This window comes from Stegostoma tigrinum, chromosome 3 (genome assembly GCF_030684315.1).
Source record: "Stegostoma tigrinum isolate sSteTig4 chromosome 3, sSteTig4.hap1, whole genome shotgun sequence".
In the NCBI taxonomy this organism is placed as follows: domain Eukaryota; kingdom Metazoa; phylum Chordata; class Chondrichthyes; order Orectolobiformes; family Stegostomatidae; genus Stegostoma; species Stegostoma tigrinum.
This window is the reverse complement of record NC_081356.1, coordinates 134,086,126-134,113,458: the sequence shown is the minus strand read 5'-3', so window position 1 is coordinate 134,113,458 and position 27,333 is coordinate 134,086,126. Positions and strand designations below refer to the sequence as shown.

The 27,333-nt window shown below is 43.1% G+C and overlaps 1 protein-coding gene across 3 annotated transcripts in view; it reads right to left on the bottom strand.

Moving 5' to 3' along the window:
* lifra (LIF receptor subunit alpha a) overlaps positions 1–27,333 on the bottom strand; it is a 204,500-nt gene that overhangs the window by 112,969 nt on the left and 64,198 nt on the right. Inside the window, exon 2 of one of the 3 annotated variants that reach the window (XM_059644947.1) lies at positions 23,865–23,976. The exons of the other annotated variants lie outside the window; for them this stretch is intronic. The gene's annotated coding sequence lies outside the window, so the exon portion shown is untranslated. The remainder of the gene's footprint in view (positions 1–23,864; positions 23,977–27,333) is intronic. 3 annotated transcript variants of the gene reach the window in all.

Here is a 27,333-nt window from a genome sequence, read left to right as displayed (position 1 = left end):
GGCAATTTCAGTTTAAAAGATTATCTCACAAGCAATTCTAGCAGCAGAAAAAGAACTCCAGCTTTTAGCTATAACACAGAGGAATAAGAACTTCAACATCCAGCTTCAAGATCACAGCAACTGCAGAAAGCAAGAACTAAAAATCTTGGTTCTGTGGGAACTTGGTCCTACCTATTCAGATTGCTTCTATTTCTCTGACTTTTAAACAAGCTGTTTACACTATTGGCTTCAAACAGACTAGTCAATACCTCTGTCTCAACCTTTTGTCATTACAAAATGAACAAAATGTACCTTTTAAGGTCATAACATTGTCACAGATGGTGGTGAGCCACACTTTTCAACCTCAGAAGTCCGTGTTATGGGAGCATTGCCACACTGTTGCCAATTAGAAACTTCCATAATTTCAGATCAGTAACGATGAAGATGCAATATTATTCCAAATCAGGACTGCATCTACTTCAAGGGTTGGGCTGTTGTGACACAGTGACTGCATTCTTACTTTTGAGCCAAAAGGCTTGGGTTCATGTCCCACTAGCTCCAAAATGTATCATAACACCTGTGAACACAAATATCTGATGGGACTCATGGAAAAGTGGCAGTGTCCTTATCTCTGGACCAGGAACCTCATGTTCAAGTCCCACCAGCTCCACTTTTGTATCGTAGCAGATCTCAACAGATTGTTTAGAAAAATCAGTAACTTAAATGGAATGGGCAGTATTTCCAATCACTGCACATAAAAATGGCTGCTTGTTGCTTTATGAGTATAAATCTTCCTTGTTATGCATGTCAACACCAATACAATAATTAATGTACTCACAAAATGAGCTTCAAAGTACAAATCAAAAAGAAAAATGAAGGCACATTGCAGTGGCAATGGCAGATATTGCTCCCATCTGGTCCATTACATTTTGCAGATCTGCAAAATACTAGGAAGAAAACACACAAAACATAGGCTGCAATAATTGACTTAGTAACAACTGATTGGCAGTGGACAATTTGAAGAGTTCTAGGTATAGGTCATCCACCTACTTGCAGGAGGTAGATAGCAGGGAAATAAAATAGGCTAATCAATACATGTCCTACATTTTTGCCATTGCCTGCTGTACCTGAAGTATGGTTTCTTTCAGATGGTGGGTGGCTTGGACGGAACTTACAGATGGCGATGCTTCCATACATCTGTTCACTTGGTGGTCTTCTTCTGGATGGCAGAGGTCACAGATTTGGCAGACGCTAAGGAGCCTTGGCAACAGTACATGTTACTGATGGTACATAGTGCTGCTCCTATAAGTGGGCAGTTTTACTACTCTGATGGGAAGAACGTACTGGAAATCAATACCCGGTACTCTATGAGCCGTGCAAATGTGTAAAAAGTGTAAATGTCTTATTTAATCACCAAAAATGGTCCATTTGTTTCTCTTCATTATCTCTAATGAGAACAAAATAAATTTTCACCAAGTTTCTTCTAGCACAACTGGTTATCAACTAAGCCGCAATGAAAATTAAACTACATTCCCATTAATCCTAACACACTGATACTGTCGACTTCAGAACTTTAATAACTGTTCATGAATTGAAAAAAAAGTCAAAAGATAAATTGTTATACCGGAAGCAGCAGCAATAACACTGTCTGGAATGAACAATTAAAAGGAAAAGACAAACACGTTCAAGCATTGAAAGCAATAAGCCATGTCGTGGAAATGAAGGAGTCGAGATCACTTAGTCAAAGCTGCTTTGATACCTACTTGAATGAACTCAATGCCTTCTTGTCACAAAAGGACAAGGACAGCCCTGCAGAAGAACTTAAGGCATTAGCTAAAGGAAAGCTACAGCTTCAGGCAATTAAAGCAAATGTAACAAGGAACAAAGAAGCTACTTCTAATTAGGCAGCAAGCTGCAGACTTGCAGTACTTGGGATGCAAAATGTAAAAAAAAATCAATGACCAAAAGGATGAATATAGAACATAGAACATAGAACATAGAACAGTACAGCACAGAACAGGCCCTTCAGCCCACAATGTTGTGCCGACCATTGATCCTCATGTATGCACCCTCAAATTTCTGTGACCATATACATGTCCAGCAGTCTCTTAAATGACCCCAATGACCTTGCTTCCACAACTGCTGCTGGCAACGCATTCCATGCTCTCACAACTCTCTGCATAAAGAACCTGCCTCTGACATCCCCTCTATACTTTCCACGAACCAGCTTAAAACTATGACCCCTCGTGCTAGCCATTTCTGCCCTGGGAAATAGTCTCTGGCTATCAACTCTATCTATGCCTCTCATTATCTTGTATACCTCAATTAGGTCCCCTCTCCTCCTCCTTTTCTCCAATGAAAAGAGACCGAGCTCAGTCAACCTCTCTTCATAAGATAAGCCCTCCAGTCCAGGCAGCATCCTGGTAAACCTCCTCTGAACCCTCTCCAAAGCATCCACATCTTTCCTATAATAGGGCGCCCAGAACTGGACGCAGTATTCCAAGTGCGGTCTAACCAAAGTTTTATAGAGCTGCAACAAGATCTCACGACTCTTAAACTCAATCCCCCTGTTAATGAAAGCCAAAACACCATATGCTTTCTTAACAACCCTGTCCACTTGGGTGGCCATTTTAAGGGATCTATGTATCTGCACACCAAGATCCCTCTGTTCCTCCACGCTGCCAAGAATCCTATCCTTAATCCTGTACTCAGCTTTCAAATTCGACCTTCCAAAATGCATCACCGCGCATTTATCCAGGTTGAACTCCATCTGCCACCTCTCAGCCCATCTCTGCATCCTGTCAATGTCCCGCTGCAGCCTACAACAGCCCTCTACACTGTCAACGACACCTCCGACCTTTGTGTCGTCTGCAAACTTGCTGACCCATCCTTCAATTCCCTCGTCCAAGTCATTAATAAAAATTACAAACAGTAGAGGCCCAAGGACAGAGCCCTGTGGAACTCCACTCACCACTGACTTCCAGGCAGAATATTTTCCTTCTACTACCACTCGCTGTCTTCTGTTGGCCAGCCAATTCTGTATCCAAGCAGCTAAGTTATCTGTTATAAGAATCAAATAATAAAACTCCACTTGAGCAGAACTTTGCGTAATAACACTGGGCAAGGATTGAATTCTGGACACTTCCAAAGATGGACATTTTTGGTTGAATTTGGCTAAATTCCACCTTTATTCAGGTAATAGCCAAGTTCGGTTGCAGGCTTGCACTTGCTTATTTGAGGGGTCTAACATTTGGCTGCTGCATGCAATAAAGTTTGAATTATTGTTTCAGCTCATGATAATCTGAGAGATTTCTTTAAAAATATCCAAATTAAAGATAATTTGTGGTGATTTACCCATAACACCAAAGAGGACAAGAAGCAGCTCTTCAGAAATATTAAGGGAGGGATATTTGGATTAAAAAAAAACACGTTTGGATCAAGAGTCCAAAACGTAGAAGGGTGCAATGAGCTGACTTCTCAGTTTTTTAGGGTTCCTGTTGTCAAAATTAAGTTGCTAATGGCTAGTGTGATGGAAACCCTCATTCTGGGTAAAAGATCAGTTAGGCCTTGGATTGAGCTAAATTTTCAGAAAGATTTTTCTGAAGAAGGGTCCAGACCTGAAACATCAACCTTCCTGCTCGGCCTGCTGTGTTCATCCAGCTTTACACCTTGTTATCGCAGATTCTCCAGCACCAGCAGTTCCTACTCTCTCAGGTCTAATGCTGGATTGTGTTGAGTTTTGCAAGCGAAAGCTGGTTGGGTACAGTCAGTGCCCTGCTTGTTGTGAACAGCCATAGGTATATGCTATTTGGGACAAAAGGACATATGGTCTAGCATCACACTGACACAAATTGCAATACCACGTTATATTTGCATGATAGGTAAAATATCTTTGAGGGTGTGTAGTGTAGCAGAGTAACTGATTGAAGGAAGTACCACATCAAGAATTTACAGATTAGGTAGGTTGTTCCGAACTGATCAACTAAAACAACGAGAGTACCTACACTTCAGACTGCAGTGAACCAAGGCAGCAGCAGACCACTTTTTACCTGAGAAGTTCAACATCAATCAGGATAAATTAGAAATGGATAACAAATTTGGGCCTTGCCAATAATGCTTACATCCCAAGAATAAGCAAACAAGCAAAACAAACAAGTAAAAAGCATAGGAGGAGCATAGATTAGAACAAGGCAGGGACATGGAATTATGAATGCTGCTCACATGGAAGATAACTCTATCCACATTCTTAAATCTACAACTTCTGTTTTGTAGTTATTATAGAATAGAATACAATAGTTTTTATTGTCACATATACTTCATGAGTATAGTGAAAAGTTTATACATCACCAATTACAGTGCTGACTTAGATACCAAAGTGCCTAGGCATGCTTGCTTTATTTATAAGATCTTAGACAATACAGAAATAAAATGTCCAGCATTACAGAAAAAAGTTCACTACTACACCCCATGCTGGTCCTAGCTTCGAGTCCACACCAGGCCCAGCTCCAGACCACACTGGCCACACACCATGCCAGGAGGCCAGAAGATCACCACACCAAAAGGCCACTGTGACAGGTCATAAGGTCAATACGCCATGCCAGGAGGCTGCTGCGACAAGTCACAAGGTCACCATGACACACCAGGAAGCCATGTGCCAGGACAGAAGGCTGCCACTCCGATGCCAACAGTTCATCACGTCACACTGGAAGGCTGCTGCTGGAGGCCATGTGGTGGCCACACCTCGCCGGGGAGCTGTTGCATGAGGCCGAAGGATGCCAGGCCATGCAGGAAGGCTGCTGCTGGAGGCCAGGAGTTAAAGAAAAGAATAAAAAAAAACTGAGGAAGAAAAAGAGAAGAAAAAAAGAAGAAGAACAGGCAGACTGGGCAAGGTCTGGCTGGAGCTTCCTACTCCACCAACATCATGCAACACAAACTATACTATACAATTCAGTGAAGATTTTGTTTTTCGCAAGTCAGACAGCACTGGAACTTCTGGCCCTCAGAGTTAATTCACTAATCTGTACCTGTCATAACCACCCAGCCCTCACCATTCCTCAAGTAATCATTGCCAGTTCTTGTCAATCACAAGTTAATCTTAAAAAAAAATCTCCAATCACAATACTTCAAAACTGTCATGTCTAGGACAAGAATGTCATGTGTGAACAAACATGGAGGATTACCAATGTCAACCATTACTCCTTCCTAATTCCTATTTTTAATCTATTAAAAAAAACAGTTAAACAATACCAACGACGGCAAATATAACTGAGCACAACAGCAGAAGTGGCTTGTTCCATTCATGCAACTCAAATTACAGTGTTAAGATATCAAACTGAAACTGCTGTCACAAGCTTTTGAAGGTTCAGTTTACTTCTTAATTTGTAAGAAATTAGATTTTTCTCATGCTTGGAGATACAAAAGTCCCAAAGTACTTCACTTATTCCAGAGCTGTGAACAGATTTTGGGTATCCATTTGCTTAATAATATTCTCACCTCTGAGTCAGAGGGCTATGAAATCTCACTTCCTGCCTTTAAGAAACTTTATATCAGTTGGTAGGCACGTGTCCATCCTTCATCCAGTCAGGCACTGCAGTAACTCACCAAGGCTTCAACAGCACCTTCCAAAGTCACAATCACCACCATGCAGACAGACAACGGCAGCAAATAATGGAAATAATACCAAATGCAAGTTTACATCTAACTATTCACCATAAATGTAAAACCATTCCTTCAGTGTTGGTGGGTCAAAATCCTGGAACACCCTTTATACTGTACCGTTGGGTGCGCCTACACCCATGGACTTCAGTAATTCAAGAAGACAGCTCAGAGCCATCTTTGCCAAAGGCATTAGGGATGCCAGTAAATACTGGATTGGCGAGCAATGCCCACACCCTATGACCAAATTTTAAAAACAGCTTTACGAGGTTTATGAGCACACTTACCATGGAAGTATAGCGAAGTAACATACGGGAATTTCCTCATTTACAGTATAGTAAAATATCCATGAATTTGTATTTATGGCTCTACAGCTTCACTTCATTTTGTTTCAGTCAGATATGTGTTAACATACTGAACTTCTTTTATTTCATACTGTCGGTATTTTACCGCATCTTCCTGTTAGACCACTTTTGTTTTTTGGTCTGTGGACTAAAAATGCTTTAAACCAAAGAAACGTGAAACAAGATCTTGGAGCTTTAAAAATAAGTTGAAGAGTTATTTACATTTGAACCAATAGCTTGCTCTCTCTCCATTGATGCTGTTTGACCCACTGTGATCTCCAGCATTTGGTGTTTTTTGTTGCTAGTACTCATTGTGTGTTGTATCTACGAAGTTGCCTGATGGAGGAAGATGTTAGACAGCTAAAGGTATGGGTGTGTGCATTTAATAGCCATCTGACTGGTTCCTGACTAAGTGGCTACAGTCCTATATCTGGGCAATATATGAGAAACATACAACCTTCAAAGAGAATGCATCTCCATCTGTCTCACCCTCCTGTGTGGAGTAATAACAGAGAATCTACTGGTTCCTACTCATGATTTTCCTATAAACTGCTCACTCTACAAATTCCCTTTCTGAAAGAGAAAAGGGAAACAAAAACACTTTAAAGGGGCACTGAAAAGGTGATTCAGCCACTGAATGGAAGACTAAGAATCACAGTATTCACAACCTTATGTCATGAGCAAAGAATCAGAAGCCAAATGGTAACAACTTATCAGCAGCCATGGACCAACTGTTGCTCAAAATATTTCTCCTTGGTTATTTCCCGCATTTTTTCCACCCCTATCTTTGTCTTATCTGTGTATAACTGTTAATGCACATATTGAAATTGTAAAATGGGGGAGAGTTTAAGTTACAGAGTCCTCAGTCTGCAATTCATGTCTTTTCTTGACTTTGGTTAATTTCACTTAATTAGTTTGATGACAATAAAGAGTTATTTTCTTGTTAATGAAAACCAGTAAGCATATTCTTTTAGCCTGTACAAGGCAGTTAGTCAGATTTGGGCAATTTGGTGGTTTAATCAAATTTTCACGTTTGTGACAACTCAAGGAATAGTGTGGCTTGCTTTACTGAGTCATGACATTACAAAAAACTACGAATGGTATCTTTGTTTTAATGCACAGTCCAAGTTGAAACATCAGTACAATACTAAGGTAGGGCTATGTTTAAATGTACTGTTATTGGAAGAGATATTAAATCAAGACTGTGTCTGCCCCTCAGATGGACAAAGATCTCATTGCTTTGTTCCAAAAAAAAGTGTCCCTTCCAGTTCCTGGTCATCATTCAGCTTTAAAATAAAACCAGAGAAAAATCTGAGATAACACGGTGTGAAGGTGGATGAACACAGAACATAGAACATTACAGCACAGTACAGGCCCTTCGGCCTTCCATCTTGTGCCAGCCTGTCATACCGATCTGTAGCCCATCTAACCTACACTATTCCATGTACATTCATATGCTTGTCCAATGACGACTTAAATGTACCTAAAGTTGGCGAATCTACTACCGTTGTAGGCAAAGCATTCCATTTCCTTACTACTCCCTGAGTAAAGAAACTACCTCTGACATCTGTCCTATATCTTTTACCCCTCAATTTAAAGCTATGCCCCCTCGTGCTCGCCATCACCATCCTCGGAAAAAGGCTCTCCCTATCCACCCTATCTAACCCTCTGATTATTTTATATGTTTCAATTAAGTCACCTCTCAACCATCTTCTCTCTAACAAAAACAGCCTCAAGTCCCTCAGCCTTTCCTCGTAAAACCTTCCCTCCATTCCAGGCAACATCCTAGTAAACAAGCAGCATCAGAGGAGCAGGAAAGCTTGACGTTTCAGGTCGGGACCCTTCTTCAGAAATGGGAGAAGGGAAGAGGATTCTGAAATAAATAGGGACAGAGGGGGAGGCAGATAGAAGATGAATAGAGGAGAAGCTAGGGTGAGAAGAGACAGACAGGTCAAAGAGGGAGGGTTAGAGCCAGTGAAGGTGAATTTAGGTGGAGAGTTAGGGAGGGGATTGGTCAGTCCAGGGGGGCAGGATGAGATTAGTGGGTAGGGGATGGGGGTGGGGCTTGAGGTGGGAGGAATGGCTGGGGAAGCAGGGACTAACTGGACTGGTTTTGGCATGTGGTCAGGAGAGGGGAGATTTTGAAGCTTGTGAAGTCCACATTGATACCCTTGGGCTGCAGGGTTCCCAAGCAAAATATGAGATGCTGTTCCCACATCTTTCGGGTGGCGTCATTGTGGCAATGCAGGAGGCCCAGGATAGACATGTCATCCGAGGAGTGGTGGTGGGGGGTGGGGGGGGTTGAGATGGTTCGCAACTGGGAGGTGTAGTTATTTGTTGCAAACTGAGCATAGATGTTTCGCAAAGCGGTCCCCAATTCTCCACTTGGTTTCCCGGATGCATAGGAGGCCAAATGGGAACAGCGGATACAGTATATCACATTAACAGATGTGCAGGTGAATATCTGTTTGATGTGGAAAGTCTTCTGAGGGCCTGGGAAGGGGGTGCGGGGGGAATATAGGGGCAGGTGTAGCACTTGCTTCGGTTGCAGGGAAAAGTGCTGGGATGGTGGGGCTGGAGTGGAGCGTGGAACAGACAAGGGAGTCACGGAGAGGGTGGTCCCTCCAGAAAGCACACAAGGGTGGGGAGGGAAAAATTTCTTTGGTGGTAGGGTCAGACCACATGGCAGAAGTGTCAAAGGATGATGTGTTGGGATCCGGAGGTTGGTGGGGTGGTACGTGAGGACGAGAAAGATTCTCTTTTGGTGGTTATTGCGGGGACGGGGTGTGAGAGATGAGTTGTGGGAAATGCAGGAGACAGAATCGAGGGCATTCTCGGCCACTGCGGTGGGGGGGCAACGTTGCGGTCCTTGAAAAACGAGTACATCTGAGATGTGCAGGAGTGGAATGCCTCATCCTGGGAGCACATGCAGCAGAGGTAAAGGAATTGGGAAAAGGGGATGGCATTTTTGCAGGAAGGTAGGTGGGAGGTGGTATATTCTGGGTAGCTGTGGGAGTTGGTGGGCTTGAAATGGATATTGGTTTCTAGGTGGTTGCCTGAGATGGAGACAGAGAGGTCCAGGAAGGTGAGGGAGGTGTTAAGAGATAGCCCAGGTGAACTGAGGTTGGGATGAAAGTTGTTGGTGAAGTGGATGAACTGTTCGAGCTCCTCGAGGGAGCACAAGGCAGCACCGATACAGTCATCAATGTAACAGAGGAAAAGGTGGGGTTGAGGGCCAGTGTAGGTACGGAAGAGGGATTGTTCCATGTAACCTACAAAGAAGCAGGCATAGCTTGGGCCCACGCGGGTGCCCATGGCCACCCGCTTTGTCTGTAGGAAGTGGGAGGAATCAAAAGAGAAGTTGTTGACGGTGAGGACGAGTTCAGCTAAGCTGATGAGGGTGTCGGTGGAGGGGGGCTGGTCGGGCCTGCCGGACTGGACGAAGCAGAGGGCCTTTAGGTCATCTGCATGGGGAATGCAGGTGTATAGGGACTGGATATCCATAGAAAAAATGAGGTGTTGGGGGCCGGGGAATTCGAAGCTCTGGAGGAGGTGGGAGGGTGTGAGTGGTGTCACAGACGTAGGTAGGGAGTTCCAGGAGGAAGGGGAGAAAATGGAGTCCAGATGGGTGGAGATGAGCTCGGTGGGGCAGGAGCAGGCAGAGACAATGGGTCAACCACAGCAGGCAGGTTTGTGGATTTTGGGAAGAAGATAGAAGCGCATGGTGCGGGGTTGGAGAACAACGAGTTTGGAGGTTGTGGGTGGGAGGTCACCTGAGGTGATGAGGTTGTGGATGGTTTGGGAGATGATGGTTTGTTGCCCGGGGGTGGGGTCATGATCCGGAGGCGGTAGATGGTGGTGTTGGAGAGTTGGCCTCTGGCCTTAGCGATGTAAAGGTCAGTGCCCCATACTACAACTGCACCTCCCTTGTCCGCAGGTTTTATGGTGAGGTTGGGATTGGAGTGGAGGGCTGCACGTTCTGTCGGTGAGAGTGTGGAGAGGTTGAGGTGATGGATGTCCCGACAGCAGTTGGAAATGAAGAGGTCGAGGGAGGGTAGGAGGCCTTGGAGTGGTGTCCAGGAAGATGCGTTGCGTTGGAGGTGGGAGAAGGGGTCAGTCGAGGGAGGGTTAGGCTCGCAGTCAAAGTAGTAAGCATGGAGGCGGAGGTGGTGGAAAAATTGCTCAATGTCCAAACGTGACTGGTATTCGTTGATGTGTGGGTGGAAGGTGACAAAGGTGAGCCCCTTATTGAGGACTGACTGTTCATCCTCAGTCAGGGGGAGGTCTTGAGGGATGGAGGAGATTTGGCAGGGCTCAGTGTTGCTGTCTTCACTGCAGCTGCTGGCTGCGGAGGCTGTGGGCGGAGTTATGTCGGCGGCGGCTGTGGGCGGAGTTATGTCGGCGGCGGCTGTGGGCAGAGATATGTCGGCGGCGGCTGTGGGCGGAGTTGTGTCGGCGGCGGCTGCGGGCAGAGTTGTGTCGGCGGCGGCTGCGGGCAGAGTTATGTCGGCGGCGGCTGCGGGCGGAGTTATGTCGGCGGCGGCTGCGGGCGGAGTTGTGTCGGCGGCGGCTGCGGGCGGAGTTGTGTCGGCGGCGGCTGTGGGCGGAGTTATGTCGGCGGCGGCTGTGGGCGGAGTTGCATCGGCAGTGAGCTGAGTTGTGTCCACGTCCATGATGGGCAAAGCGGCGTCAGCGGTGGGTGCAGCGGGGTAGGCAGCGGCAATAGAAGTGACGGTATCGTCTGTGGTGTTGGTTTCAGAAGTGGAGACGGTGGCTACAGCAGCAATGGCATTCGCTGTCGCAGAAGTGGTGTACCCAGCGGTGGCGGACGTGATGTTATCTGTGGGTTCTCTGACAGTGGCCTCATTGCCAATGGCAGTGGGTACATTGTGGGGAAGCTCTTGGGTATGGCTGGGGATTTGGGAGGTGGAGGAATCCCGTTTTAGGTGGCAGGGGCCAGTGAGTTTACTGTATGTGTGGTTTTTAGTGTCCAATAAAGCTGAGTAGAATTGTGACTTCAGTCATTGGTAATAAAATAAAGCATCAAACCTTTGAGTATAAATGTTTAGAAATGTAATAGTTCATGAAAACATCGTTGGGCTGGAAATCCCCACTGCCTGATAAAGTAACAACGCTCATTTTCTGTCAAAATTTAAAATGATTGGTTAATATGGCTTTATGTGAGAGCCTATACACATTTCCTTTCAGAGAAGCATTCTTATCACAGCTTTTTAGTATTCGCAATGCTGGAAACACCAGAATAAAGCCAGAAATAGTAAAGGGTATCAAAACAACGCTGAAAGAGAGGAATCTCACATTCTAAACAAACAGACACAATCAGCCCGCCCAAACGGAGTAGGAAAAGTATTAAATGACAGCACCCAAGGAACAATTTGTCTCGAACAAACTGCCAAGTTAAATGTGCTCCCACCTCACTTAGTTTTACAGTGACGATCAATTTTTACTAGTTATTCGTAAGAAGCTTAGTGAAGCACTGAAGACCGTTAAATACAATGCATTCCGATAAAAGTCCACTTATTTGCCCAAACACAAATCCAGGCACTTGTTTTGGCACTGCAACTTGTTTTCCTGCTGTAGCCATGCGTATCCTCGTATCCCAGGAAACGCGTCAAGGAATAAACAGCAAGCACAAAACCAGCACTGGATCATGGAAGGTAGCTAACAATCAGATTATTTTTGTACCATTGGTCAAGAAAGGCTCTCTTCTCCATCTATGGCAACTGACCTTTCCAACAGTAGCACCAGTTGCAGCAAATACAAAGGAATTGCTAACATTAACCATCTCATCCCAACCACTGATATCTAATCTCTCTACAAATCCATCCGTCACCAACACAGACTTTGTGCTCTTCTTCCTGAAATGGAAATCAAATCATCTGAAACTAGTGAGCTTGTCCTCAACTGAGCTAAGTTCCCGTTTACTCTCATTGGCTTCAGTCAAACACAAGGTGTAGCAACAGGTATTTCAACAGGCTTTTGTGTTCCTAAGATGCTGCTTGGCCTGCTGTGTTCATCCAGCCCCACACTTTGTCACCCTGTCCATGCATGCCTTTTTATGGTACATGTATGAGTTTTACATTATTTTTCCAGTAACCATTCCTTTTCACCTTGCACCAAACATTCTTGGATTAGCGTCACCTGCCCTCCAGCCAGCCAGGTTATAAAATGCGGAAATATTCAATGAGATCATGGCTCATCTGAACATCTTACATTCTACTTTCTTGCCTTTACCCTGTACCCCTTGATTCCCGTCCTGATTAAAATTTCTCTCCATCTCAGACCTGAGTATACCTAATGATCCAACCTCAACAGCCCTCTGCAGTAATGAATTTCTCGGACTGATTACGCGTAAAAAACATCTTCTCCTATTTAAAATGGATAATCCCTTATTCTGAAATTAAGCAATCTTATCCTAGACTTTCATACAAGGGAAAACGATCTCTCGGCACCTATGCTGACAACCCTCCTCAGATTAGATCTTTTAACAAGGTCTCCTTCCAAAGTTCAAATTCCTTGAATTCCCTCCAGACAATAACCTGGTAAATCTCTCAGAATGCTCTCCAGTCAGATAATACCCTTCCGTATTATTGACTTCAGAAAGAAAGGAAATGAACACATCCCCAGCTGCATCAATGCAGCCGAGTTGGAGGTGGTGGAAAGCATCAAGTTCCTAGGAGGGATGATAAATGACATAGTACTCCAGCAGAAGTCTCACCAACATCCTGTGCAATCTAAACAAGACGTCTCAGGATATGGGCAATGTTGGCAAGACCACATTCATCACCAATCTCTCAATGCTCTGAGATGTTGCTGAGCTTTCTTCTTGAACCACTGCAGCAATTGGGCTGTAAGACAGTGTTTGGCAGACAATTCCTAAATAGTGGCACAAAAGCAGTGAAAAAAGTAACAGGGACGCAGATGTTGTCTAAGCCAGGCCAAGGAGTTAGCCCACAGGCAGTTCCCCACCAATTTAAACATCCTGAGTGGAGGCAAACAACAGGCCTCAGTTCCATACCTGTGCCAGTGCTATCTGACAGCCTGAAATGATTTCATTGCTTGGCATCAGTATAAAATAATAATAATTGATTTGATTTAAATTATCATGGGTACCTATGTACAGCAAAATGCTTCGTTTACAAGCAGTACAGGCAGATCAAAATAAGCAATGACATACCAATCATTGGGCAAAAAAAATGCATAGAGACATACAGGTTATGTCACACAGAGTATGCACTAGGCAAGATCAATATTAGCAAAAATCAGCATTATTTGGAAGTCAGACAGTCCATTCATCAGTCTAACAACAGTAGGGAAGAAGCTGTTCCTCAACCTGCAGGTACATGTTCAAGCTTCTGTATTCTGCCTAACAGAAGAGGGGTTTATAGGAGAGCACTGATGGGGTAAAATGGCTCTTTGATGAAGTTCGTAGCCGCTCCACGGCAACAAGCCATGTAAATGGTGTCCATGGATGGAAGAAAGGCAAAAACATAGAAATGTAGAAGAGATAGGAGCAGGATGAGGCCATTCGGCTCTTCAAGCCTGCTCCGCCATTCTTCACGATCATGACTGATCATCCATTTCAACAGCCTAATCCTGCTTCGTCCCAATAACCGTGATGGTCTGGGCTGTGCTCACAACCTTCCATAGTTTCGTACCATCCTGAGCAGAACCATACCAGGCCGTATAAATGCAACCAGACAGTATGCTTTCAATGGTGCATCTGTAGAAGTTAGTGGGGGACCTTGTGGACAGGCCAAATTTCCTGAGCTGCCTGAGGAAGAGGGGGCGTTGTTGCGCCGCCTTGACCATCGCATCTACGTGGTACGTCCAGGACAGGTTGTCGGTTATCCTAGGAACTTGACGCTTTCCACCATCTCAAACTCAGCTCCAGTGATGCAGATGGGCATGTGTTCATTTCCTTTCTTTCTGAAGTCAATAATCAGTTCTTTCGCTTCACTGACATTGAGAGACAGAAGTTGTTCTCATTATACCATGGCACCACACCCTCTCTTGTTTCTGTTTTCTGACTCGTGATGGTTAGATATCCATTCTATCACAGCAGTGTTATCAGCAAACTGTAGACTGCATTCATTCGGAATCTGGCAACACAGTTATGGTTGTACAGGGAAGAGGGTAGGGGGTTGGGGTCACATCCTTGGGGGGGGGGGGGGGGGCACCAGTGTTGAGCGTCATCATGGAGGAAATGCAGTTACTTATCCTCACCGATTGCTGTCTGTGGGTCAGAAAACTGAAATTGTAGCTGCAGAGGGCAGAGCCAAGACCAAGGTCTTGGAGTTTTGAGATCAGTTTGGAGGGGTTAATGGTATCAAAGGCAGAGCTGGAATCAATGAGCAGGAGTCTCATATAGCACAACTTGTTATTCAGACGTTCCAGCAATGAGTGCATGGCTAGGGAAATGGCATCTGCGATGGACCTGTAGCATCAGGAGAAGAAAAAAAATTTAAGTGATTAAGTCTGGCTGGGAGGCTAAAGTTGATGTGGGCCATGACCAACCTCTCGAAGAACTTCATGATTACAGAGGTCAAAGTCACTAAGTGGTTTTCATTAAGCATGTGCTTTCTGAGGTACTGGAATGATGGTCTTCTTGAAGCAGGTGGGGAGTTCGGCTTGTAGGAGGTAGAGTTTAAAGATGTCAACAAATACATCCGCCAGCTGATTCGCACAGGATCAATTTAAGTGCTCATTTGGGGACACTGTTTGGGCCCGTCTCTTTCCTTGGGTTGACTCCCAGGAATACCAATCCAAAGTCTGTAGTGGTGACAGTGGGCACAGGTGCGTCCAGTGCAGGGGACACCACGCCACTGGTAATCTGCTTGAACTGAGCAAAGAAAGCATTGAAAACATCGGGGGGATGTGTCTTTGTCCGCCATCTTGCGCTGCTGCATTTTGTATCCCTTAACTTTGTTTAGGCCTTGCCACAGGCGGCATAGGTCTGCTTGGTTGGTCTGGTTCTGCCTCTTGGCATCCCTGATGGCTTTGCAGAGGTCATGAATGGATGTCCTGTATAAGTGCAAGTCATCCAACTTGAATGTTGCACATACAGTCTTCAGTAGGGAGTGGATTTCCCAGTTCATCTGAGGTTTCTAGTTGGGGAGCATTCGGATTGACTTCTTTGGTACGCAGTCTTCCATACTTTGTTACGAAAGTCCGTGACGGTGATGGCATACTCATCCAGGTTTTCCAATGAGTACTTGAATATGGTGTAAGCCGTCCCAGAGACGATCTTCTGCTGCCTCAGAACTGCATTGAATTTGTTTTTCTGAAGAGTCCTCCCATTTCAGCTTCTGCTTCTAAGCTAGGAGGAGGAACACAGTGTAGTAATCTTCTTTTCCGAAGTGTGGGCAGGGAATAATGGAGTAGGCATCTTTGAAGGTGGTGTAGTAGTGGTCCAGCATGTTCGATTCCTTTGGTGGGACAGGAGATTTGTTAGTGGTACTTCGGCAGCTTCAGGTTAGCTTTGTTTAAGTTGCCAGCCATAATGAATTGAGTGTTTGTGGCAAAGTGCAAATTTCACCTGGGGTATATATTAAATTGCTACCAAATTGCTAATACATTAAAAGTGCTAATCCTTACCTTGATTTTCATCATTTCAGCTTTCAAATTCTAAGGCTAATCTGTTCGGCCTCATTAACCTCATTCAGCCTGACAATGCACTTCTGCTCCCCTCCACTTCCCAGATTCGTCACGTGAATGATTTCCACCACACACCATCACTGCTGATTTTCAGTTGCTTGCGCTCTAAGCTTTGGAATTTTGCAAAAATTTTCAGCTTTCTCCCTTTAAAATGATTCCTAAAACCATCTCTTTGATCAAGCTTTCTTCACATTTCCCAACATATACGTACCTCAGTGTCAATGTTTGTTTGCTGATAGCTCCTGTGAAGGGCCACAAGTCAGTTCACAGTGTGAAAGCTCTTTTTAAATGGAAGTTGATGTTTTGTTGTTATCTATAAGTTCCGCCCAACACAGTAAGCAAATTGGGTCCACTGTGCCTGGGTCAGCTTGTCCTTTGTCATTAATTTAATCTTGAATTTTTTCCTCTTTATGAAATTTCTACAAAATGGACATGCAGTGTTACGCCAGGAATTTTCATGAAGTGTTACATGTAATGAATGCTCCTTACTTCAGCATTAATGTACCTTACTCTCTATCCAATAGTGTCTCCATAACAGTCAGGAAAGTCACCTCCTGACTCACCTGTCCACCATTTACAAGATGCAGGTCAGGAGTGTGAAGGAATGCTCTCTGCTTGTTTGGACAAGTGCAGCTCCAAAAACACTCAAGAAGCTGACATTTCAATCCAAAGAATCTCTTCAGAATCGCACGATAGATGTACCACATGGATTTTAAAAAAATCTTCAGACGATGTGGGCATTGCTGGCTAATCCAGCCTTTACTGCTCACTACTACTTGCGAGTCAAGCGAATTGCTGTAGGTCTGGAGTACCATGTATCCCAAACTAGATTAAAACAGTACATTTTACCACAATCAACAGTGGTTCCATGGCCACCATTAAGTCAGCTCTTCACTCCAGATTTTTACTGAATTTTTATTGAAATTCCACCATCTGGCATTGTGGGATAAGACAAATGTAACAAATAGGAACAGGAATGGGCCAATAAACCCCTGAGACCTGCAGCACCATTCAATATGACCATGGCTGATCCGACACGCTTTGCATCTGCTTTCCTGGCTTTACCCTTTAATGCTCGATTCCACTACAGATCAAAAATCTATCTCAAACTTAAATGTACACAAAGACTCTGCTCCCTTTGCTACCGGTGGCATGAGTCCTAAAGACTCTCAACTATTTACCCTGTGAAGCCCATTAGGAATCCTTTATGTTTCAATTATATCAATTCTCATTCTTCTAAACTCCTATAAGTAGAGTCCATCCTGTTTCCTGTGCTCATAAGACAATCCCTCTATACCAGGGATCATACCGGTGTAAAATAAAAACCCAAAGAACTGTGGATCCTGTAAATCAGAATCAAAAACTGAAGTTCCTGGAAAAGCTCAGCAGGTTTGGCAGCAATTGTAAAGCAAAAAAATCAGAGTTAACATTTTGGGTCAGGTGACACGTCCTTACAGATGCTGCCAAACCTGCTGAGCTTTTCTAGCAACTTGTGCTTTTTTGTCATCCTACTGTACCTTCTCCGAACTGCTGCCATTGAACCTCATGTACCCAGAGCATTGGCCAAAGGTTCTGGATTGCTTGCCCAGTTAAATTACCATTTCGTCACTGCCTCCTCTCAAAGCAGTTTGTGGCAGCAGCTCACCAGCACCTTTTCAAAGGCAATCAGAGGTGGACAATAAATGCTGGCCTCGCCATTGTCCCCATGTTTTGAGACTTAAAAATAATTCAGGACAAAGCAGGCCCGAGAAAGGCCCCCATCGTCATCGCCATCCTCAATATTCAGTCGCTACACCACTGACACATGCCAGTAATACGGACCATGTACAAGATGTACTGCAGTAACACGAAGTTCTTTTAAGAGCATTTTCCAAATCCATGATTTCTACAACTCATCTAGAAGGACAAAGGCAGCGACTGCATGAGAATTTCCTTTCCAAATCACACACTGATTTGGAACTGAATTGTTGCTCCTTCACGATCACTTGATTAAAATTGCTCAACTCTCTCCTAAACAACACTGTAGGCATACCTACAAATTAAGGGCTGCATCACTTCAAGAAAGCAACTCACCAACACCTCGCCCTGGGCAATCAGGTAGAAGCAATAAATTTTGGCCTAGCTGGTCATGCCCTTACGAACAAAGCAGAAATAGTGTCATTAGTGGACTTAGCCACATAATGTTTATTCAATTTCAGGTGAATAGACATTCCTGAAATAAGATGTCAAAATCTCGAACAACAGTACAATAAACTGATCACCACAGATAAAACAGCCAGCATTTTATAACCAACCACGGATTCAACCCTTTACCTTGTATAAGCTTAAATGCTGCAAATCTGGAGGAGTTCTTTAAAAATACGCAAAAATCTAAGTTGTTGCCTCAGAAATGTTGCCAGAAATAACATTCCTCCCCTTCTCCTGGTCTCAAGGCTGCAACATGGCTCTCTTAATCTTGTCCAGGTCCAGCAGCAAATTAATATTCCACAACAACGAAAATAGATCCAAGTTACCTTGAAAATATAGCTAGTACTTGTCAATATTAAGTGATAACTTATTTAACATAGAACATAGAACATAGAACAGTACAGCACAGAACAGGCCCTTCAGCCCACAATGTTGTGCCGACCATTGATCCTCATGTATGCACCCTCAAATTTCTGTGACCATATGCATGTCCAGCAGTCTCTTAAATGACCCCAATGACCTTGCTTCCACAACTGCTGCTGGCAACGCATTCCATGCTCTCACAACTCTCTGTGTAAAGAACCCGCCTCTGACATCCCCTCTATACTTTCCACCAACCAGCTTAAAACTATGACCCCTCGTGCTAGCCATTTCTGCCCTGGGAAATAGTCTCTGGCTATCAACTCTATCTATGCCTCTCATTATCTTGTATACATCAATTAGGTCCCCTCTCCTCCTCCTTTTCTCCAATGAAAAGAGACCAAGCTCAGTCAACGTCTCTTCATAAGATAAGCCCTCCAGTCCAGGCAGCATCCTGGTAAACCTCCTCTGAACCCTCTCCAAAGCATCCACATCTTTCCTATAATAGGGCGACCAGAACTGGATGCAGTATTCCAAGTGCAGTCTAACCAAAGTTTTATAGAGCTGCAACAAGATCTCACAACTCTTAACATATTAACAGAGACTCTCCATCATAATTCTTATCTTTCCTACTTATATTTTTTTGATCATATTGTATGTCCACCCTCCTCCTGTTCTCAATAAGGAACCTGGTATCATGTGATTTCTGACCTTGTCCACCCCAGTTGAACACCGGCACCTTCACATCTTTCCTCAACAAAGACAAAGAAAAACACAACAATAATGTCTACCAAAGAACAACTTTCACAGTTAGATGAGCCAGGTACGTGAAAGGAAATTACAACCTTTCAAAGCTGCATTGTCCAGATGTCATATTAGGTTATTAGGAAATGTAGCTTGATTACTATTTCTTGTGTACGTAATATTTTGGAGTAAGTGATGTATTAGGTCAAGAAAAATAAGCACATACAGTATAAATTAAGCAGTAACATTTTAAAAGTGGTGGAGGAACAGAAAGACCAGGTGTTGGTGGCAGGGAATCGTGTAAATAAATAATTTAAAGTTAATAAGAGAGGTTGGTGACGCTGTGAGAAAAGCTTATGACCCATGACTTGACAGAGACACAAAGCTCTAAACAGGGAAGTTAAGCAAAACCTTAATAAATCACTGATTAATCAGCATGTGTATCACACTTCAGGAAGGATATCCAGTACTTATAAAGGGTACCCAAAAGGCTTATCAGAATGGTATCAAAGATAAGAAAATTCAGCTATGTGGAGAGACAGAGAAGCTGGGATGATTCTTCACAGTGCAAAAGGTTAAAAGGAAATTTAAAAGTGCTCAAATTTGAAGCTTTTGAGTAGTTTGTGATAAACATTTTCTCTGATAGGAGGATCAGTAACCAGAAGCCATCGATTTCATGATAACAGCAATAAAGCAGAGGGTAGTTGAGGATTTTACTTCAAACTCATTAAGTTGTTATGATCTGGAATGCATTGGCTGAGGGGGTGATAATGGCTGATTCAATAATGAATTTCAGAAGAGAATTGGATATATACTTAAAAGGAATAAAGTCTGAAATAGCAATCCAATTAGCTCAACTAAAATGTGAAAAACATACAGCTGGAGTTCCTGTTTAGGATTACAAGAGAGCCATTCTTACTACAAAGTACATGTCTGTAGAGGCACTGCATTTGACCCTGATACTCCTCTGTAGACAAACTTGCTTAGGCTCACACAAGAATAATCACTTAGTCAAATTCTTAGTCGGCCTCTGAATTCTATGTAACTGATATTCCAATGACAAATAAGGAAATCAAAAACTGGCAGACAATGAACCTAGATTGCATTATTTCCTATTCATACAAACTGTTAAATCTCGTGCATCAAAGTTTATGATTTTCCATTCTTCTTACATGGGGTGTGGGCCAACTTTACCACATCCACTTAGCTAACAAATTAGCACACCTGTCAGCATCTATCACTTCTGGAAACTCCTGCCAACTCAGGGGTCAATTTGCCAAGTTGGCTGAATGGTCAGTTTGTAATCCAGCAATGACAGCAGCCTGAGTCCAATTCCCACACCACTTGAAATCGCCATAAAGGATCTGTTTCAATCTCTCCCCTCGCCTGAGGTGTGGTGACCCTCAGGTTAAATCACCGTCAGTCAGCTAATGGCAGAGCAGCCGGATGGTCCTCGAGCATAATGATAACATTAGCTATGCAATAGCAAAGCATCAAGAAATACATGATCTGATCAAGTAGGGTCAGCATGGCTTCACAAAGGGGAAATCTATTCGACAAATATACTCAAATTCTTTCAGGAGGTAACAAGCAGGACAGAAAAAGGGGAAGCAATGGACGTAATATATTTGGAACTTCAGAAGATATTTCACAAGTTACCACACATTCGGCTACTTTGTAAAAGCCCGTGGGGCTGCAGGTGGCATACAGAAGACTGGCTAACTGATAGAAGACAGTTGGGATTCCACACTGCAGAGATTCTATGATAACAGGGGCATTTCCAGGATGGCCAACTAACCAATGGAGTGCCAAGGCCACAATTATTTAAGACATATATTCCTCGCTTAAATAAGAAAAGTGAATGTTTGCAGATGACACAAAAAGGCAAGCAGTGAGTATGACATAAAGAGACATATCGATAGAGAAAAGTGGGCTGGTTCAGCAAGTGGGCAAAAACTTGTCAAATACAAGATCTGTGGGGACTTGACAGTTTAGAAGCAGAAAAATTGTTTTCTCTTGAGGGGTCACACATTTGATAGAGATAGAAGAATTTCTTCTGAGGGTAGTGGTTCTATAGAGTTCTTTATCACAGAGGGATGTCATGGAGTCAGATATGAAATCAAAAAGACAATCATTGGTTATGAGGAAAAGGCAGAAAAGTGGAGTTTAAGATTCAGATGAGCCATGATCTCGCTGAATGGCCGCCATCAGCTATTATGTCTCATGGCAGTACTGTGCACTTAACAGAGGCTTGTTCTGTACTTTTTCTCTAGCAGAGAGGTGTTGCCAATGTGGTGCCAAAATGCTGCTTTAGAAGCAGTGGGTGAACAACTTAGAGTTGTGAAGAAGGGTCTAGGCCCGAAACGTCAGCTTTTGTGCTCCTGAGATGCTGCTGGGCCTGCTGTGTCCACCCAGCCTCACATTTTATTATCTTAGAGCTCCCCAAGTGTTTTTTTTCTGAATTATACAAAAGAAGCACGAGTGGGTAGGGTCAGGCTCATACAGACCCAGGGTTTTAGTTTTGCTTTCAGTTGGGGTTTGGAGGTGGCTACGAAAGCTGATTAACACAGCTCTCTGTTGCAGCAAAATAAAACGAGCGATCCCTCTCTACTCTTAGATTATTTCTTTCAGTGTTCCTTCCTCCTGGATTGGAAAGAAAATAGCACGAGGAAAATCTGTTTTGCTAAATTTGCCTTTGCCAAGAGTGTATTTATGTAACACTGTTATATTGGAACAGTTGATAATTAGTAGTTTAATAATGTTATTTTATTATATATTTCAACAGAGTTAAAATTAGGCCAGTTCTTCTTTTTTGTTTATATTTTAACTATGTCATAAGAATAACACGTGGTTTGCTTAAAACCTAGAAGTGGACCAGCCAAATTATGTCTAGAACATAATGGTCTTAACTGCAGGATGCATTACAAAAACTCACCAAGGTTCTTTGAAAACACTTTCCAACCTCCAGACCTCTACCAGCTGGAAGGACAGATGCAGCAAATACATGGGATTGTCACCACCTCCAAGCCACACACTACCCTAATTTTGAAATATGTCACCATTCCTTTTGTGCCACTGGGTCAAATTGCTGGAAGTTCCTCCCAAACAGCTTAATGAATATCCCCCTCAATGGCAATGATAGGCTCACCACCACCTGCTCAAGGGTAACTAGCAATGAGCAAAAATGAGATTTTAGCCATGATACTCAAGTGAAGTGGCAGGATTTTGAAGGATGTTAGCAACCGAAGGCCACGGGGGCTATTCTTGGAAATGCTGAGGATAAAGGCAGCAGACTTGCTTTTTGAGCAGGAAGATGTACGGATTCTTCTTCAATGCTGGAAAAGGCAATTTTCCAATCAGCCATCCTCATCTACCTTTTGCAACTGAATCTCCTACAATCTGGGAAACCTGTATGACAAGGATTAAACTTGGAGGGCTGATAAGAAGTGAAACACATAACCTCAGCGAAATAATAAGATGACCAATGCACGTCCTGCAAACCGGGTGACTACCCACCTGTTCCAGACATACCTCTGTTAAAAGTGGAAGCAGATTCAAAGCAGGTTAGGTTCAGGTTTCTGAACATTAAGCTTTTCACAGCACAATTGACCCAAACACCCTCATTTGAGGTTAAATTGTCCCCTTAACATTGGTAATAATCAACATGCTTCTTGGCAACCAAATCATGTATTTTTCCCCATGAAATTATGAGTAATTTTGAAATCATAATGTTTCAATCAAGCAACTGATTCATTAGGTTCTGGAAAGCTGACTAAGAAGCAGACATTGTCTTATATGGCCAAAGATTCTCCCCCACCCCCTGACTTTCCCCTTCCCAAAGGCATTCACTGATCTCAACTTCACATCCACATCCACCTCTACCTGCAATAACTGGCGACTCCCTTGTAAGAGCCTATCTAATCTGCCTTTCAAAATATCAACGATCCACCTGTGCCACTCTCTCGGGGACAGCTTCAAAGACCCAAAACCCACGACGAGGAAAACAAAATTTTTTCTTAACCATGTCAAATTATCTGAATTTGTTTTCAATCAGATTCATCGCTATGTAATTAAAAGGATAGCTTTATTTATCCAGCGGATAGTTGAGTCATAAACAAAATTTAGCCCTCAAGTACATGCCATGTTTGTTGCTCTCACTCAATGTGGTAATAGGCATACTGGCTGATGTTGTGGCATTGAAAAATCTGCCAATATTCCTGTCTCTGACCACTGCTGGCTACATTTCAATGTGGCTTCTGGGCAAGAACAGGAACTGGTTCACATGTCACGTATGTTGGAAAAGGCTTGCTCCTTTCATCACTGTTGTCAAGCAGCTTGCTGACATATGACCAGAGTTCATTTGCCAGAGAGTAGGGATATTCATCTCATCATAGTTATACTGGCAGTAGTTCTACTATCACAACTTTCTACTCTAATCCAATGCCTCTCTCATGCCTCCATCTTGTCATTCCCTCGTTTATTAAATATTTATGCAATTTATTCTCAAAGAAATTCTGCTTTATAGCCATTGGTGATTGTGTTTCATGTTCTCAAAATTGCATGTGGACTTGTTCATATTATCTCTTCATTTCTTCAGGTGATAACAGATTCATTATCTCTCCTTACTCATCACGAACAAAATGAAAGCAACCTCTCCTTGTTTCCCCAGTAAAAATCTTCCTGACCATAAGACCTGGGAGCAGAAATTAGGCCTATCAAGTCTGCTCCGCCATTCAAACCTGGCTCATGAGTTCCTCAAACCCATTCTCCAGCTTTCTCCCCATAATCCTTGACCCCCTTGATATTCAAGAACCTGTCTACCTCAGTCTTAAATGTACTCAATGGCCTGGCCTCCTCAGCCTTCTGCGGCAGGGAATTCCAAAGGTTCACCAGTCTCTGGCTGTAAACGTTTCTCCTTACCTCCGTTCTAAAATGTCTTCCGTTTACTCCAAGGCTGTGCCCTCGGTTCCTAGACTCTCCTGCCAATAGAAGCATCTTCCGAACATCCACTTTGTCCAGGCCATTCAGTATTCTGAAAGTTTCAATTAGATCCTCTAAACGCCAATGAATATAGTCCCACAGTCCTCAAACATGCTTCATCTGTTAAGCTTTCCATTCCTGGGACCATTCTAGTAAACCTCTTCTGAACCCGCTCCAGGGCCAGTACATCCTTCCTGAAATACAGGGCCCAACACTGCACATAATACTCCAAATGTGGCCTCACCAGAGCCTTATAAAGCTTTGGTATATCCCTGCTTTTATATTCAAGTCCTCTCCAAATAAATGCCAACATTGCATTTGCCTTCCTGGCTACTGACTCAACCTGCAATTTTACCTTGAGAGAATCCTGGACTAGAATTCCCAAGTCTCCTTGCACGTCACACTTCTGAATTTTCTCCCCACTTAGAAAATAGACCATGCTTTTATTCTTCTTACCAAAGTGCATGACCTCACACTTTCCCCACATTGTACTCCATCTGTTATTTCTTTGCCCACTCTCCTAATCTGTCCAAATCCTTCTGCAGCCTTGCCACCTCCTCAATGCTACCTGTCCCTCCACTTATCCTTGGATCATCTACAGACTTAGCCAGAATGCCCACAGTTCCTTCTTCACCTATATCATTAATGTATAAAGTGAAAAGTTATGGTCCCAACACTGACTCTTGCGGAACACTACTTGTCACCGGCTGCTATCCTGAGAAAGACCCTTTTATCCCCACTCTCTGTTTTCTGCCAGACACCCAATCTTCTATCCAAGCTAGCATCCTGCCTCTAACACTGTGGGCCCTTATCTTACTCAGATATCTTACTTCTGCTTACCTATAAGCTCTCTTACCCAAGCTCATTTGCACAAATCTTCTCTATTCTCATTGAGGCTCAAATATCCTTCCTGCCATATGGTGGCCAGAAAAAAAAAACTTTATATGCCTTTCTGACCCAACTTATTGTCAACTTCCAACAAATTTAACATGACTGTCTCATTTTAATACTTAATGGTTCCACTTCTAACAAGGGAAGAACTGACAACTTGTCTAGCAATAAAATACAATGTCAAGGTCTCAGTATGTCACAAAGCACATGTTACAACATACATTCTTGCAATGTACAAAACATAGTAGCCAAAAATGCACAAAAATGTCCCAAAAATAGCAATGATCATGTGTAACAAATACAAAGTTGCTGGAAAAGCTCAGCAGGTCTGGCAGCATCTGTGAAGGCAAAATCATAGCTCACGTTTCAGGAATGGCATGTTTCGTGATGTTGGTTGAGGTGTAAATGTTGAGTACCTTACTAATACCACAAGAGAAAGCGAACACCTGGGACAATACAGAATGAGAGTGTCAACCTGATTTAATTTGTACCTAAAAAGGGGATTGCTATTAGAAACGTGACAGGTAGAATGACTTAACTAGGCAGAAGCTAAAACTTAGCCTTCCTGACACCAGTTTCAGATCTGGAGATGAATTCAGAATCTTTGCAGCAACTTTTTGCACACTGTCCCATGACAGGTCCCCACTTGTAGTATGTTTGCACACCATTAATTTTAAACTCTCTAGTAATTTCTGTAGGAGGTCATATCTTCTCATTTATTTGCACTATGGACTGAAAATGAGAAAAAATGAACACTGCTTTAAAGAGGGAGAAAGTACAAGAAATTGTTTGCAGCTTTGGAAAAACAAATGGTACAGGATAAGTTTGGGTGAGAGTGTGGCTGTGTGCGTGCAAGAGAAAGAGAGGGAGAATGTGCTTTTGTTGTCTTCACAACAACATCGAAAAAACCTTTGAAAAAACAACAATGATTAAATTTCATAAGTGAGCATGGAAGAATACAGTGCTTAAAGTGGACAGATGGCTTTTGTGAAATGTTTTACTTTCATTTATAAATTTCAAACATCAAATCTCTAGACTGCTAGATCTGTTCCACTTTTCCACAAAACCAACAACCTTGTTAGCAATAGCTCTTCCCCAATTGCTTGAATGCAAAACTGCAGCCCCCTTATCCAGTCCGTGCTGAAAAACTCGATTAAGCCAATTTCTTCTTTGCTGCAGTAGATTTTCAAACTACATTTCCACCTCCCCCGAATCCTTACCTTTCTGTCTTGAACCGTAAAGTGAAGTTCTGCGGCAGGTAAGTCTGCCCCGATTTTGAAGGGAAGCTGGTGTTCAAACATTTGTTTATGCAGTTCAGAACAGCTTTACTTTATTCCTTATGATTTCTGTTATAAAAATTTCTAAATTCTGGTTACTAACTGTAGAGTTAGAGTTCCTGGCTTACTGCTCTTTACATGAAGGAGGAATTCAACAGGGTACCTACAAAATAAACTAATTTCTGTTCTTGGGGAATTCCAAACAAGGGAGCACAATCTTACCAGTGCAATTAGGCAGTTTAGGAATGATTTCTGGGAGTTTACTTAATCCATGCAAAGCCAAGCAGAAATTGGGAAATCTCACCTACAAGAAACAGAGAATGCTGAGATCAATTGGAGATTTCAAAACGGAAACTGATGCATTTTTGTTTGGTAAGGAGCATGGAGTAAAAACATGTAAATGCACTTGATGTGGAGACCATTTATAATCTAATCAAATTGCAGAACAGCTTCTTCCTGTGCCGATGTTTCTAAGCCATTCTGTTTTCTCTAGATAGATTTTATTTGTTAAACAAAGGTATTAAAGAATATGGGCCACAGACAGGTAAATGGAGTTAAATCAGAGGTCAACCAGGATTTCATTAAAAGGCAGAACAGGATGGAGAGGCTCAATAGCCTACTCCAATTCTTATGTTCCTTTAACAGAGATATTACATTATTTGCCCTCAAGCCTTCCATCACAGTTTCTACATCAGAGGATGTTAGAAAAGTAACTTTCAAGCCTTTTGAGTTCTCTTGACGGGCCAGTACGTATTGCAGCAGAGCTTGTGTTTCTTCCACTGAGGTCCACCATTTTATTTGAAATTACTTATTCATTACTACATCTTACTCCACTGTCCCCTGCATCTTCACATTTTGACTATCAGACAGTACCTCATCCAGCAATTCCCCAGCGTGGTGAGACTACACCATGTTCTTCGCAGTCTTCAACTTGTCAATGACAAGCATCTCACCAAGATCATCCCTATGCCTTCACTTCAACCTCCAAATCCAACACATCCTCCTCTGACATGTCCACCACCTACAATCAGACTCCACTACCAAAAAGATATTTTCTTCTCCACCTCTGTCCGCTTTCCAGAGGGACCGTTCATTCTGTGACTCCCTTGTCAGCTCGACACTCCCCAACAACAACTCCACCACACCCAGTACCTTTCCCTACATCTGCAACAGGTGCAACACCAGTTCCTAGTAGAGACACCAGTCGAGATAACCCAGGTAATTATAGACCAGTGAGCCTT